The sequence below is a fragment of the Notolepis coatsorum genome (assembly GCF_963971535.1).
Source record: "Notolepis coatsorum genome assembly, chromosome: 14".
Taxonomy (NCBI): Eukaryota; Metazoa; Chordata; class Actinopteri; order Aulopiformes; family Paralepididae; genus Notolepis; species Notolepis coatsorum.
Window position 1 is genome coordinate 66,180,199 of NC_140178.1, and position 17,539 is coordinate 66,197,737.

The following is a 17,539-nucleotide window of genomic DNA, read 5'->3' on the forward strand; positions in this document are numbered from 1 at the left end:
GGGAAGCTTGTTTGATGAAAGCAGATTAGTCAAAGACTAGTGTGCTGATTGCAGTCTGATTGGTCACTATTTTAATTAAGCTAAAAAAAATTATAAGAGATCACCTGTATGAGTGGAATGGAGAAGATATGAACTGCCACTACTACTTCAAATGATTTATCTGACTAGTCATACCACTACAGACTAGAGAAAATAAATTGGGGAAATGACAGATGAAACCCTGTCCTACCACTGAAACTTCAGTAAGACCATGCTATTGTGTTATGGACCTGAAACATGTCTACAAAGTGTTGGGCTTGGTGGTGGTAGTAGTCATCCCATACTTCTCCAATGATCCACTAGGCCTAAGCCTGCATGTCTCTGTACAGTAGTCTCATGTGGTGGGGGAACGCTTAACGTGTGCTTTGCTCACACATGTTCAGTCAAAAATAGATTGTGCATTTCCTCTGTGCAAGCTTGTGCATTTCCTCTGTGCAAGCTAAATAAAGAGCATCCAAAATCTTCCTATGACCTGAAAAATAGAACAGCCCTTTGTTCCTCCAATAAAATGAGCATAGCAAGTTTCTATATAGTCTCTAATACAGAAACAAGGCTGATAATCTAACAATGGGGTAAGCGGCCAGCAATCACTATATCAAACAGATTTTAAAAAAAAAATTGCAAATTAATTAGAAGTGATAAGAAATCAACTAGTGTAGTGTCCTAGCTATATCAAGCAAGGTCAGCTAGTTAACATTAAATTAGCAAGCCAAATGAGTAGGAGTAAAACTACAAAACAGGTCATCTTATCTAGCTACAATGGTAAATGAAGTAGCTAAGTTACATTAGCTAAATAAGCTTGCTAGCTGCCAGACCCCTTTGACATCCAAACAGCAGCTTTATTGTAGACTCTTTTGAACAAAAGTAGAAATTTCTTAGCATAGATATTAGCTAGCAGTCAAATGTTAGCTTTCATGAATTCATCCGAATACCATGCTGATGATTGCCTGCATTATATAGTTTGTGAAAGACTTTGTACAAGACAACATGTGTAGCCTAGTACATATTGATTAACAAACCTTCACTGGTGTTCACAGTTAGTGCTATACTAAGGTTTATCCACTTCTATTATCAAAGAAGATATGACAAAGCTCCTGTGTGCTGGTGGTGAATGTAGCTTGGTTTCTGGCATAAAACTATTTGCAATAACAAGACACATTATGATTTGTATCCCATTTGTTTCCATGAATTAACTGAATTCTTGACATGGCTGAGCTGGGTGGCTTGCTCTGCTGGCTGGCTGGCTGGCTGGGATAACTGTTTCAGTGTGTGACGTCAGTGAAATTATCAGCTCCGATTTGTCTACTTTTGTGGGCCCAGAGACACTTGCCTCAACGACTACCGCCCTGTAGCTCTCACCTCCATAGCCATGAAGTGCTTTGAGAAGCTAGTAAAGGGCTACATCTGCTCCTCCCTCCCCATCAACATGGACCCCCTGCAATTTGCATACCGCCCCAACAGGTCCACGGAGGACGCCATAGCCCATGTGCTGCACACAGCAGCATCACACCTGGACAAGAGGAAGGGGAACTATGTGAGAATGCTATTCATCGACTACAGCTCGGCATTCAACACCATAGTCCCCTCCAAACTCATAGCCAAGCTCAGGGACCTGGGCTTGAACTATGACCTCTGCCAGTGGGTCTTGGACTTCCTGACGGGCAGACCCCAGGTGGTGAGAGCAGGCAACTGCACCTCCTCATCCATCACCCTCAACATAGGGGCCCCCCAGGGCTGTGTTCTGAGTCCCCTCCTCTACTCCCTGTACACACACGACTGTGTGGCTCAGCGGAGTAGCAACACAATCATCAAATTTGCTGACGACACAGTGGTGGTGGGCCTGATCTCTGCCAACGACGAGAGGGCCTACCTGGAAGAGGTCAAGGTCCTGGCGGGATGGTGCCAGGAAAACAGCCTCTCCCTGAACGTCAGCAAAACAAAGGAGATGATTGTGGACTTCAGGAGGTCGGGGGTCAAGGACTACAGCAGGGCTGTACGTTAACTTTTTTTGCACATAGCACTGGTGCTACATAGGTTGATAGTTTTGTAGCACTGGCCAAAATCTTGTAGCACAAGTATAAAACGTGTTATATTTGTAACAGTCACAAATGTGCCTATTGTATTTGTGTTATTTAGTTGCAGTCAGGGAACAAACTTAACCTTTTGACTTACCAGCCATTTGGCTGGTAGATTTAAAAAAGGCAGATTTTTTACCAGCCAAAAATTATAAATTGCTTTTTAGTATATCGCCATGTGTTATTATTACTATAATACTCTCATATGCTATTTTCAATTAATATCATAAACAACAAGGAATATTAGCATAATTTTGAGTGGACTGAAGGAATGAGTCAGCGTTAATAGTTTTAAATGCAAATAATTTATTGAAACATAGAAGTGGGGTCGGTTGGGACACACACACACACAATGGGGGACCCTGATGTAAACAAGACGAAAGTCTTTCTATGGTCTGCATCCCCTTAACAATTGTGTGTATTGAGCCGTACTGTATTGTACCCATTATGCAATCTGTTAAATAAAGTTTTCATTCATTCACACTGTTTCAACTCACCACCCCCGCATCATCTAGTCTGTCTTCAAACTTCCACTCCTCTCGACACCCACACACCCTTTCCCCAGTCCACACTGTCTCTATGGCTCTGCCTCTGATCAGGATTAGCTTGTTAGCTTATGCTAATGTAACGTTCATTTCGGGCGTTGTGGGCATAAAGGAATGGCGATGATGCAAAGCGCGTTAGATGCATTTGACCCGTTGTGAGAAAAAAAAAACACCACAGACTTATTTCGGATCGCAAAATAGCCGCACTGCTGTGCAGCCCCGCTCGGCTGAGAGCAGAAGGCAGAAGCACGGTCTGGGTAACGTTCATTTCGGACTTTATGACGCGAGGATTGCAAAGCATGTTATATGCATTTGACCCGTTGCCGAATAAAACAGCAGGGATTTGTTTTGGGTCGCGACAACACTATCTACTAGCTCTGTTTCAATGTCCGCGTTCCAAACGCTGCTGAGACGAGTCCTGCAGTCACCTGCTGTGTTGTGAGCTGAACCGAGCGGTGTCACTGCTCGCAACTCGCGGGGATATTGTTCGCTAGGGATTATGGGATTTGGTGTTTGATATATGGAGTTTTACGCAGAAGGGACATTGTATTTAATCGCACAAGACTACAAGTACCAAGTGGATAGCGGGCCATCGCACCAGTGCTATTGAAGTCAATCCTTTCATCGCACAGACTGACGTCAGTGTTGCACGTAGGGCTGGGCGATATAACGATAACGATAAATATCGCGATATATTTTAATAATCGATATCGAATATCGAAATTAAAAAAAAATCGAAAAATCGTTTTTTTTTTTTTTTTTTTTTTTTTACCTGCAACAGGGCAGTTTTAAAACCAGAGACAGTGGACAGACTTGTCTTTCTTGCCTGCAACTTAAAGTAATGGCTTTGCTTGTCCAAATGACAATACTGACCAAATTCAGATTTCTTTTTCTCTTGTCCATTTATTTTGTTTGCTTTCTAATTTAAAATACATTTTGAAACCGTCTGTACACAGTAGGCTATGTGTGCTAGCAGAACTAGACTCCAGTCACGAGTCACAGTGCACATGTGCGGTGGTTTGTCCACCAAAAAAGCGCCAAAAGATCGAAAATAAACTAGCAGAGCCAGAACTGTTCAACTCCTCTGGAGCCACAGCCAGCAGAGAAGCCGGTTTACTTTAGCTTTTAAACCAGCTGCAGCCTGAGAACTGGAGTGTGAGGGGATGTAACACTAAAGATGGCGGCAATGACAAAGAATTGCTGCAAAATAAACATACATCTGTTGTTAAAAAAAAAAAAAAAAAAAAAAAAATTATTTTTATTTTTTTATTTTTTTTATACTTATAACAATTCGATAATTATCGATATCGAGAAATAAAATAAAATTATCATATCGTTATCGCGATATGATTTTTTTCCATATCGCCCAGCCCTAGTTGCACGTGCAACATATATATCGCACTGTACTGCCCTGTACAGCCCCCTCAGCATCGACGGGGCACCGGTTGAGAGAGTCAACAGCTTTAAGTACCTCGGAGCCTACATATCCGAGGACTTGACATGGACCACACACATTGACAGTGTTGTGAAGAAGGCACGACAACGCCTCTACTTCCTCAGGCGCCTAAGGAAGTTCCAAGTCAGTCAGAAGATCCTTAAGAACTTCTACTCATGTACAATAGAGAGCATCCTGACTGGCAACATCACCTCCTGGTTTGGGAATAGCACTGCACAAGACTGAAGCAGACTACAAAGAGTGACACGTTCAGCCGAACGCACGATTGGAGGGGGGCTCCCCACCCTCCAGAACATTTACAACAAGCGGTGCAGGGGCAAGGCTAAGAGAATCATTAAAGACTCCAGTCACCCGAACAACTGCCTCTTTGAACTGCTGCGGTCAGGCAAGCGATACCGGAGTCTCAAGGCGAGCACAGAAAGACTCAGAAGAAGCTTCTATCCCCAGGCCATCAGGCTGCTCAACGAACAATGAACACTACACAACAACAACCATCAAACGCACATAGCACACACATCCACACGCACACACTCACTTTAAACAAACACACTGTAGCACCCACTCCCCACACTTTATATTTATTGATGAAGGATTGCACTACAACTCGTACACCTTACTGTAAATTGTACCTAAATTGTACCTCATCCCATTTCTGCTTTGCACTATATAGTATTGTACATTAGTACACTGCATAGTATTGTTTGTATATTATATGGTAACTCAGTTACGTCTACTCTGCATCGAACATTGTACATATGTCTATACTGAACACTGTGACCTCATTTTCTACTTCTAATTTACATGCTATACTATGTTATTTGATACTATCTTGTCTAGCACAGTCTCTGGAGCGTAACAGTAAGAAGCATTTTGTATGAAAGTATTCTGTACTTCTGTATGACAACTATTAAAGAAACTTGAAACTTGAAACTTACGAGAGACCAAGATTGATTCAGACCACTTCAAGCCCTTCAAGGCTTATGCCGTAACAACAGATTAGCAGATATCTCAATTGTTTTCATTTAATGACCAATACTGTTCAATGAAAGTAACGGACTGGTCCTCCTTGGTGTCAGTCAATACTCAACGTTTAGAACGCAGCAGCATTGCCATCTGCAGTGAACCCGGGTTATTAATGAATCTCTAGTAGCCAATACTTCCCGGGTAGGCTCTCGCTTCAACGGTGCAAGAGAGAAACACTAACAGACTGCATGATGTATGATAAATGCACGTCAGGTATAGTGTGACACAGCATTGTTGCTCATGTCCTAAACTGAAAGAAAGCAGTACAGGGTATACACTAAGTTGGAACTTGAAAACAATCATATTTATATTTCTCCATATAAATTCTGCCAGTACCATCCTGAAAGAGTTGGAAGTAGCATAACTGCAGGACAAGCAGCGATGCTGAATGTCTGCATGGTTTTATACAGTATGGTGCTGCCCTGGGGGGGTCAGGTGCCAGGGTGAGGGTCGGGAGGGTATGTGTTGTGTCCCTCTGTCCTCACTGCAGGGTGGACTCTTCCCTCCCCCCCCCTCCCTCCCCCATCTCTCTGAGTACCCGTCTCCTGGCGCTGACTAAGGTGATGGATGCCTCGGGGTCCTGGCCAAGATTGTAGTGACTGCTCTACATGCACCTCCGAGGCCTTGGATCAGTTATTTACCGTCGTCTGTCCGTGGTCCTGTCAACTGATTAACAGCATTAACAGACTGTTAACAGATTAACAGTCAATGCGGTTTCATTGCTGGGTTAAGTACTTCTATTCTATTCACATAATATGCTTACTTCATATATCTACTCCATTCACATATATGCTTACCACTTGTATCTATTGCTATGTTCGCCCACTACAATCACATGAGCTGTCTAACGCCTGTCCCGTCTCCCTGTCCCCCTATGACTTGCTGTCCTGGAGTGCTGACCGGAGTGTCGGACATCCCGTGATGAAGGCCGGGAGGTTGCGACCCCCTCTGCGTGCCCCCCTGTCTCCGGAGGTCTCGTAGTGGTGACCGGAGTGCCGGACGTCCCGCGATGATGTCGGGGAGTTCGCGACCCTCTCTGCACCGCCCCCTATCTCCCTGTCTCCGGCTGTCCCTGAGCAATGACCGGAGTGTTGAATGTCCCGTGACTAAGACGGGGAGGACGTGACCCTCTTTGCGCCGCCCCTGTGCCTCAAATAGATCCGCTATCAGCTCTATCTTTAATCTTTCAAAATGTTCAGTTGCTATCGCTATTTGCTTTATCTTTAATCTTTCACAATGTCCAGTTGCTATTGCATGCACTCATCTGTGTTTCACTACACACATGAGTGCATGCTTACCAACTGTCCGTCTGCAACACTACTATCACCAACATCTAAGAAGGGAGATCCCCCCTTGAATGGCCCTTCTAAGGTTTCTCTCCTCCACACTGCCTGTGGAGCTTTTTTCCCTATTGTTAGGTTTTAGTGAGTTTTTCCTTACCTTCGCGTGGTGTATGTCTGGGAGTGCTTGCATTCTTTAATTTTTTATTTGAATTTTTTGCATTCATCTAAAAATGGTTGGACCTTATGGTGTTCTTGTTCTGTTCTTGACTTATTGTTATGTTTTCTTCTTGACTTGTTTAAAGAAGACCTGTACGGCCCATGGGGACATTAACGTGTGTTGTCGGGCCTTATAAATAAATTTGATTTGATTTGAAATTTGATTTGGACGATGACTCACAGCTAGTCACACTGGACACATCCTCTCAGAGCAACAGCTGTCAGGAAGACCCTTTGGGAAACATGATGTCACTTGGGCCTTGCTTGCTTTCCTCATCAGGCTGAGCTGAGGCCAGCGTTCCTGCAGCTTTCTGTTGCCTAGTCCCTGAATTGGACTCAATATGAAACTACTATGCTGATAGCTGTGGTCAATGGACATTGAGAAGAGATGGGAGATTCTTTAGAGAGAAAAGGACAGACCAGACACACTAATGAACAGGCTTGCACTGGTGTTCAAAACAGAAGCTTGTTCATAAGAGATTGGCACACATGAAGAAAAATACTCTGAATTCCTGGGCCCTCATTCATCAACGTGTTCTACGCACAGATTTGTGCTTACCCTGTGCGTACGATCATTTCTAAGCAAAGAGTGGGATTCATCAATTTCAACTTGAACTTGACTCCGTGCTTACGTCTACGCACAGGTCAGAGCACACTTAGCTGACGCCCAGTGGTAGAATATCGTTACTACGCATAAGCACTCCTCAGTTCTGCATTAGTTTCAAGGCGGAAATAAGCTTCCATGCATTAGTGTTCAACTTCTGTATGACCCGTAATTCATTATAGTTCATTATAAAATAGCGACAGTAGTGTAATTATAACGGGCTCACACGCGAACAAGAGGTTGGCCTGCTTGTTTGGCACGGGGGGGGCAGACGCAAAACACCAACCTCCAAACGCGATTAAATATTGTTTCAAATAAAAAGCGAATTATTTTGTGTTTCATGTTTCCAAATAAGATTGGTCACGAAATGCTTTCTACTTCAATTTGTTGGTTAGAATAGATGACCTCCGTTGAAACTTCACTGAGACTAACAGTCTATTTGTGAGCTCCCGCTCAGATGTGATAATAATAACAATAATAATAATAGCTTCATTTTATATAGCGCCTTTCAAGAGACCCAAGGTCGCTTTACATAGATAGGGGGAGGGAATAACAAAGTAACAGACATAGTGGACAGACACACAACCAGGGGAGGAAATTAGGCCACTTTACTCGCCAAATGCGAGTATTTTTTACGTTTGGCGAGTGATTCATGAAGACCACTCGCCAGTCTGGCGAGCAGGGGAGGAAATTAGGCCACTTTACTCGCCAATTGCGAGTATTTTTTACGTTTGGCGAGTAATTCATGAAGAGCACTCGCCAGTCTGGCGAGTACTAGTAATTACAAAACAAAACAAAAAAATCATTCTGCAATCTGCTGATTCGCTCACTGGCACAAACCGAACTCTGACTCCCCCCTTGATTCCTCCCATTTGCGCCACATAATAATCAGACCATAACCAATGAACATCATCGTTGTACAGATGCGCTCTAAGCTCCTCCAATGAACACTCGTTTTCTAGAAGATGCCGCCCATCTAGGGGAAGTGGACAGACCACTGCGTGCGGCCCTACAGACTCCTGTCACCGGCTTGACAACGTAGACAAACTTACAAAAACACATGAGTGGATGAAAATAATTGCATGTAGAGTCGTCGCTTTCGGATATCGGTGCGGTCTGACATGGGGGCGAACAACAGCACGCGACGCGTCTCCTTCGAGTCGGATGAGAATGACAAGTCAACCAGCATTAGCCGGCTAGCTACCTAGCATGTAACAAGCTACCATAACGCGCATTCAACATAGTGGACGACTATACTGAGCGGCTTTGCTTAAATGCAGCCGAGTGACATTTTATTATTACCGGGTTTCCCAGCATATCACCACTCGCCCATATGCCCTTCACAACGGTGATGTTGTCATATTTGGCATTCAGAACACACCTGCTGAACCCCTAGCGTTGTCGATTCGGTTCCAATGTATTGTCATCTTACAGCACAAGTACAGTACAACCAGAATACATTTGGCATACAACCAGAGTGCAAATGTAACAAGTCAAGTTCAAGTTGTTTTATTTAGCTATTACATTACAGTGAAATGCTTGGTTCTTTCACTGCCCAACCCAGTATTGATTGATTGATTGAAAACTTTATTAACAGATTGCAGAATGGGTACAATACAGTACAGCTCAATACACACAATTGTTAAGGGGATGCAGACCAGAGAAGGACTTTAGTCTTGTTTACATCAGGGTCCCCCATTTCAGTCCTGTTTGCTTAATGCCTTGTCCACTTCCTCCACACTCCAATATGTTATGATGAATTGAAAATGGGGGACCCTGATGTAAACAAGACGAAAGTCTTTCTCTGGTCTGCATCCCCTTAACAATTGTATGTATTGAACTGTACTGTATTGTACCCATTCTGCAATCTGTTAATAAACTTTTCAATCAATCAATCCCTTCAACCCTGCTCCTGTCAAACCTGCTCTTTCCATTCCCTCCATCATGTCCCCCCTTTCTGATGAATATTTCCTGCACTTAAGAGTCAGACACACATTCCTAGTAGTTGAGCTGTGATGAATGAAAACTTTATTTAACAGATTGCAGAATGGGTACAGTACAGTACGGCTCAATACATGCAATTGTTAAGGGGATGCAGACCAGAGAAAGACTTTCGTCTTGTTTACATCAGGGTCCCCCATTTTCAATTCATCATTCAGTATAACCTAGACCAGCCCAACCCAGCATCTTTCACTGCCCAGTTCAGCCCAACCCAGTCCAGAATAGTTCCCTCTTTCATGTTAATATGTGATTTAATGATGTAATATTTTGAAGAGTAGAGACAGTGTGATTAATTTACTATGATTGAAAATCAATTTAGACGAAGACGTACAAAGAAGTAATTATCACAATTAGCGATTTTTTTTGTCTGGTAAAAAAAAAAATTGGCTGGTAAAAAAATCAGATACCCGCCAGTTGGCTGGTAAGCCAAAAAGTTAGTTTCCTCCCCTGCTGGCGAGTATACAAAAAAATAAAACATTCTGCAATCACTGCACTGGCAAACGGTGCGCGTCTTCTGAGTGTTCGCTTTAGTTGACAGTGCCACGAGAGCACTGCACAAGACCACCCGCGGACATATAATGTTTAATAAACGTTTGCGCAGTACTGGCCAACCCGCGGACATATAATAATAAAAGTCCCGCGGTACTACTAGGCTAGCCATCCGGAGCACTCGCAAACAGATAACGTTAAACACAGCAGAATATGGAAAACAGACAGACTGACCAACGGGGAACTGCATCCAACCCTAGTACAACCATCGAGTATAAGTTACTAAGGACACATTTAAATCACAGAGGTGTAATGTTGTCTACTGAAACTGTATACAGTGGTTAGCTTCTAGTTAGCGTTTTAGCTAGCGTTAGCCCCGTGTGCTCAAAGCAGCCAGCTAGGTGTATATCTGTTATGACTATAATGTTTCCAAAAAAGCACCGGACTACGACGTAAGGTTAAACATTTTATTTCATGCTCAAAAGCCCCTGGCTTGCACATCGCAGTCACGAAAGGGGCTAGCTCAACCAGTGCAGTGTGCACAACGTCAACAGCACACCAAACCCAACTGACGTTACCACAACACTTGGTACTTCACAGCACTGTCGTAAGACCACCGTGCTGTCTTAAAGGCACAGTGTGCCTACCCAGATGCATACACAACATTGACGCGGCTTGACATACAAAGAAGTAATTATCACAATTAGCGATTTTTTTTGTCTGGTAAAAAATCTGTTTGGCTGGTAAAAAAAATCAGATACTCGCCAGTTGGCTGGTAAGCCAAAAAGTTAGTTTCCTCCCCTGCACACAACATATAAATATGATGATGGAATTCATTCAAGATCCTCTCCACCCTCGGGTCTTTGCCACCGGCACGGTCCATCGTGATATTGGAGATGGATCGAGCAATAGACTGTTACTGTAGCTGTCAAAGCTCCATCACAAATGCAGTTATGTGAATAGAAAGGGATTCCACTAAGTCAATGTTGCGATGCGCATTTGTCTGATACATGTTGTTGCTGCATGCCGGGAGGAAGGCGATGCTGAATGTTTTCAATTCATTAAATAAAACGGATACTTTTTGCAAGGGTTTACTGACTGTCATACAAATAATCAACCAACTACATACTGTAACTTTTCAGTGCACGTTCTTATTTACATTGTGACAACAGCCTTGTGAGTTCCCGCAGTGACCCGCACACAGACATGATGGAATTCAAGTTCATGTATTGAAAGGCAGGCTACATCATACATGCAGTGAGATTCATTGTTCTTGTATATGCTCTCGTATTATTGTTTATATAGGCTACCCAATACTGACATCAAAATAGATTGTAGTATGCCTCTAGAAATCATATGCAGCAGGTAGAAAATTGACGGGAGATCCATCGCGATTTGGAATAAAATTGAGGAGAACTTTAATCCCTGGGTATTAATCAAACAACACGGGAAAAGGCAGTCATATTCCAGTGCGGTCTTTATTAGCCGACAACAAAATAGATGCCTCTAAAAATCATATAGCCAATCGAAAACAACTAATAAAGGCATTCATATTACAGCGCGGTTATAATGACACACAACCAACGCCAAACAGTGGTCAACGAACGGTCTTTATTAGTATTTTGAGCTGTCCAGGCAGGATTGCAGCAATGGTCTTAGGGAGCCGTTGATATCTGACATCACCGTTTACAAATCCGCCTTTTATTTATCCCATAATACGCGATAGTGTCTTCTTGGTTCGACAGCAGTGAACAATCTCTGTGGAGTTTCTCAGAGTTCCGCTCGGGTCAGTCCATTATTTCACATCCCATGGGGGGTGTTTCCTCACTTTCATGACCATATATGGATAATCATGCACGAGCATTGACGGTAGAACAAAGTGGTATTCATCAACACGGAGGAGCATAGGACCTGTGTACGCACGGTTGATGAATCCCGACTTTCCTGTGCGTACACTCATTCTAAATTCTGTGCTTACGTGTGGAAATAGAACATGTTCTACGCACACGTTGATGAATGAGGGCCCTGGCCTGTTCATGCGATCAAAGTGCCAATGACTCTTTGGCGAGGCACCACCAGGAAGCTCCAGGCCTGGAATGGGACCATATAGTCTACCAAAAGATAATAGTCCACGCTACCAGTGCAGTTAGGAGAAGCAGACCATCAAACATGCCTAAATAATGCTGAATTGCACTGTAACACACCTTACCCTACTCCACCCAAAATGTAAAGCAAGGCCAAAATAGTGGCCAGAAAATGCTTTCCACAAGCCCTTTTTCACTTGCTGCAGTCTACACAAATAACAGCATAGAACCTGTGTAGCAGCTATGCCAGACTGCAGCCAGTGAACTGTCAACAAAGAACGTCTGCACTAATCATTTGAGAGCGCAAGTCAAAACATGCCATGGTAGGCCAAAGGCTGCGATTGCCTGAACAACAGCACACAGCCAATCTGCAGAGCCCTCTCAAAACAATGTGTGCTCCTGACCATGGTAACGCTAGTATGATTGTGTAATAGCACGCGGTGAACTTGAAATGTAAATTGACATCATCATCGTGCCCTCTGTATCTGACGTAGGGGGGGGGGACCTTGGTTTTCCAAGGTGTGTATTTTCTTTAACAGTGTCCGTTGCTACAGAATTACACAACAACAGATACCAGCAGAGCGAGGCCAAGTGTGTGTGAGGTCGTTTCCAATATTACAGATACATATATTTCCAGGAGAGTAAATCATGAATATTTATGATGCGACTAAAAATAATATATATTTGTGGTTGAGTCGACCAATCAGAAAGAACCCATACAGTCAGTCATGACACCCAGGGGGGGGGGGGGCACCTGTGGGTGCTGCTCGCCAGGGGGGGGCACCCGTGGGTGCTGCCAGGCATGCGTTCTTCATGGGACGGGGTTGCACTCCGTGCCACCCCATGATAAGTACTCGCTATTTGCATATCAATAGTGCCGGTGTTCTGCGGAATCCTACTGCCTCCTCGAAAACTGCTGCCGTAGCGCGACTCGCTAGACGCGTCTGCAAAATTCCACTGCTCTGCTGAGAACTGCTGCCGTAGCGCGAATCGCCTATATCTTTGGACAGCTGGGTGACGTCACCCTATAGTTCACTCCATATATGTCCTGATTAATTGAAAATTGGGGACCCTGATGTAAACTCTCTGGTCTGCATCCCCTTATTATTGTGTGTATTGAGCCGTACTGTACTGTAGTCTGTACCCATTCTGCAATATACTGTATCTTAGTCTGGGACAAGCCTAGTGTATAATATTGTAATAAATACGTGAGTTATACCAGTAGCAGGAGAAACTGCTACTTAGCAGGGAAACTGCTAATTATCCAGATGCCGGAAATAACCAACTTCACAACCGGGTTTACAAGGAATACCAACTTTATTTTATTTAAGTCCTATGCTAAACAATGATCTGAGCTATTAATTAAAACCTATGAGCCATGAAGCCGATACACCTTTCCCTTCTGTGACATGCAGGGTTTAACAGAACCAAAGAATGCAGCAGGTATAGACAGACGTCCCCCAGGTAAATTTATATCACCTGCAAATATATACATGCTTATACAGTAATAAGTTATGTATGTACAAATATGTTTTAAGATATTGCGTCACCATCAACAAGTCAAACAAGACGTTCGGCAGCAGAATTTTGTAGCTGAAAACGAGTGGAAAGGGATTGTGGGTCATGCGCATGCGTGCGCAAGCGCAGGAGCGCTCGGCAGTAGAATTCTGCAGGGAGTAGGATTTTGCAGAACACCTGTTGTCAGGTGTGTTAAATACGTTCTCAGATACATTCACACCTAACTTGTTGTGAAGACATGTGTTACATTCCATTCGTAGAGGCAATTAGGCACTGTCTGTGCTCAAACGACGGGACATTAAATGCGCATTCGCGGGAGCGCGCGTGCACGTGGTGCGTGTCACCCAAGATGATTTCAAGACAATAACGCACCACTGGGTGCTGCTCGCCAGGGGGGGGACACCTGTGGGTGCTGCTCGCCAAAAAGGCCAAAATTATATTTACCGGTGCAGCGAGACACAGCTGGCTAACGATAAATACAAAAACATTTCTCATCCACTGCATTGATTGCTTAACCCAAGTTAACGCTAGCAAAATGCTTATTATTCTGATAAATGGTTCAATCGGTAATAGTTAAATCGCCATCAACACGGGACTATCTATTATTGAAACGCTAGTCCAGAATATCACCAGGGTGGGTAACGTTAGTTACTGACGGAGCTTCGACCAAATACTTTGCATAATGATAAAAGCAGGAAAGACGTTCTAGTTTTTTTCTTTCTCTCCCCCAAGCATGCAGCTCCACCTGGTAGGCTAACGTTACAATGGTGGCTAAACACGACTTCCACACAACTGCACTTCACAAATGCAAAGTAGATGCACGAATGTGTTATAACTTATAAAAGCGGAAACGTAAGAAATTCTTACCTCCTTTAGAGCAAGACATGTCCCCTTTGCTTTGATGGGCGGGGCAGCCTGTAGCTGTTCCGCAACCGTTCCTACTTCCGGGGTAGGCCTGATTGGCCCCGACAGGCACGTGACCCGCCGCGGCCACGCCCCGCGGCAGCCCCAGGAGCAAGCGCGCTACTGCTGGAGTTCGCTTCGCCTTTCACATCGCTGCCGTTGGCGAAAGCAGGATGAGAGGCGAGAGCGTAGATTTAGCTGTGTATCATTTAATCATTTAACATTTGAAAGGCATACATTGTTGTCATACAGAAGTACAGAATACTTTTATCCAAAATGCTTCTTACTGGGCTATTCAACTAAATTGTTCAGGGGGCCACATTGTCAGAAACCCAAGGGGCCAGGGGCCGGACCGCCACGGCGCCTCCCCGTGCTATGAATATATGTACACTTGACACAACACACAACCACATTTTCACAACTTTTATTTAACTACATTGCAAAAGTAGTATACTTTTCAAAAAAAGTGCTTCATTTATGTGCCACATCTGCAACATCTCCTGCAGAAAGTGCTTCATTTATGACTGTGCAACAACTGCAACATCTCCTCTTCAACATTTCAATATAAAAATAAAATAAAAAACAAACAAGTGCATGATGTGCATCTGAACATTCTAACATCAACACTTGAACAAAAAAACACATTTATAGTGCAGCTGAGCTTATGAAAAAGTGCTTCATGTCTGTGCAACAACAGCAAATCACAGCATCTTATTAGCACTTATTGTCCACTCTTAACTCTCAAACATCAGGGGGGTGGGGGGCAGACAGGCCTAGCCTACATACACACATACACATCTAATGAGAGCGATTGCACTTCTTTGACTGGGCAATGGCAGAGAAAGAGGGTTCATAGGAAGTGAGGGCTACCCGCAAACAGTGATGCAAATGCTCATTTGTCAAGGAGGCACGTTGCTTGTTTTAATGGCATTCATGTGAGAGAAACTGGATTCACAGGTGTATGTTGAGCCAAACATTGTTAGCACAGATATTGCCAGCGTTTTTATTTTGGGGAATGTCTTGACATATACACTTTATCCAAAATGTTGTGGTGGATTCATTCTCAAGTGCCTGCTTCAGAGCAGATGATGCTTGCATGTCAATTATTTCAAGTTGCAGGAGACCTTCATAAATGTGAAGTGATGCAAGGAACTCTTGTCCTTTTGTGGAAATAGCAGCTACATTGGCAAATGGGTTGCTCACAAAATGCATCAATTCTCTGGACATGTCAAATTCATCAAATCGACTTGCAAAGTTTTCCCTCAATTTATCAATGAAATCTGTCATTAATTGAGTGACTTTTGGCTCAATTGTGCGTGTTAACGTTGACATGAAAAGAAAAAAGTAAAAAAAAAAAAAAAAAAATTAAAAAAAAAATCGAAAAAAAGAAAAAAAATATTATTATCGTGTAATCTTTGGCGGGCCGGTCAGAATCATCCCGCGGGCCGGATCTGGCCCGCGGGCCGCCAGTTGAATAGCCCTGTGTTACACTGTTAGAGACTGTGCAGTGCACAGCTTTAGTCTCACTCGAGTGAGGAAGACCGCTGGTTCTCCAACATACAGCGGTGTGCTCTTCAGAATGTACCGGGAGAAACGTTTACTGTACCCCACAGACATAAGCGTCTCACAGGGCTGAGCTGTGCACGGCTTTAGTCTCACTCGAGTGAGGAAGACCGCTGGTTCTCCAACATACAGCGGTGTGCTCTTCAGAATGTACCGCTGGTTCTCCAACATACAGCGGTGTGCTCTTCAGAATGTACCGGCAGAAACGTTTACTGTACCCCGCAGATATAATAAGCATATAAGCAGTGCTTACTAACGTTATTACCCCGCAGACATAATAAGCATATAAGCAGTGCTTACTAACGTTATTAGTTACGTTATTTCGGACAGAATTAGTCATTCATTTGTCTGCTTTCGCCAACGGCAGCGATGTGAAAGGCGAAGCGAACTCCAGCAGTAGCGCGCTTGCTCCTGGGGCTGCCGCGGGGCGTGGCCGCGGCGGGTCACGTGCCTGTCGGGGCCAATCAGGCCTACCCCGGAAGTAGGAACGGTTGCGGAACAGCTACAGGCACCCCCGCTCAGGCTCTGCGGTGGCTTGTCGTGCAAAACTAGCAACGATAAAATATTTTTTATCTCCGTGCAATCAGCGTGCTTGTATCTATTCTCCGCAGAACTACGAATCGATTAACAGATTAATGCACAACTTTAACAAAGACTGCGCGGGATATACAGCTCGAGTTAGTTTACTGGAAAAACTGCACTTTTGGGTGGCCAAAGTCTGACAGCTGAAGGCATAGATATCTATGGCTGAAGGATCCAACGACGCTGGTACGCAATGACGTGTTTCCTGTCTCATGTTAAAGCATCATGGGCCGTGTAGTCTGCGCCAGGTGCCGTCATGTATAGACCACCGCACTTCCGCGTTACATTGAGCTCATGGAGGAGAGAGCGGGGGAGAAAATGAATGAATGTGGATGAGAGCCTTGACATTAAGTGGTTGTAGCTACGGCTGTGGGGGTGCTGGAGACATGATCCAATATACCTTTATACGCATGAGTCTCCTGAACACGGAGAGACCAATCCCAAGTCAAATGGCACTTTCTCGGCCAAGCTATAGTCACTTTTCCGCACCTACTCCCGAACTCTGCATGCGTAGAATTGATAAACTTAACAGCCTTGATATTAAGTGGTTGTAGCTATGGCTGTGGGGGTGCGGGAGACATGATCCAATAGACTTGTATACGCCTGAGTCTCCTGAACACGGAGAGACCAATCCCAAGTCGATTGGCACTTTCTCGGCCGAGCTATAGTCACTTTTCCGCACCTACTCCCGAACTCTGCATGCATAGATTGATAAACCTAGATCTCTGGACAATCCAGAGACTCCATGGGCAATCTGTGCATGCAGAGTTCGGGAGTAGGTGCGGAAAAGTTACTATAGCTTGCAGAGAAAGTGCAGATCGACTTGGGAATTAATTTAAGTGCAGTGGTCTATGCTACATAAGAAATATACATAATGTGACATTCATGTACATACAAAATAAATAGTTTGAAATGGAACTTAAATGATTTATTCGTCTTAAATGACTTTCTATGACTAATGAAAACGTGCACTGGGTAATTGCATAAATAGTGAGCAACAGACTAAATGAACAATTTCTTGTTTTTATTCAGGATGAAAAGGGTAGTGGAGATGTAATTTTTTAGTAAACCCAACAGTTGAGGGTAACACCACATAGGCCTACAACAGAAATTAAACACCAATTGAAGCACTACAGTAAAACAAAAATAAAGAAGTGG

The 17,539-nt window shown here is 43.8% G+C and overlaps 1 protein-coding gene across 1 annotated transcript in view; it reads right to left on the minus strand.

Moving 5' to 3' along the window:
* LOC311240794 (dual specificity mitogen-activated protein kinase kinase 6-like) overlaps window positions 1-14,235 on the minus strand; it is a 71,322-nt gene extending 57,087 nt beyond the window's left edge. The window contains exon 1 of the mRNA XM_084329378.1: window positions 14,201-14,235. The gene's annotated coding sequence lies outside the window, so the exon portion shown is untranslated. The remainder of the gene's footprint in view (window positions 1-14,200) is intronic.
* Between the last annotated feature and the right edge of the window lie 3,304 nt (window positions 14,236-17,539).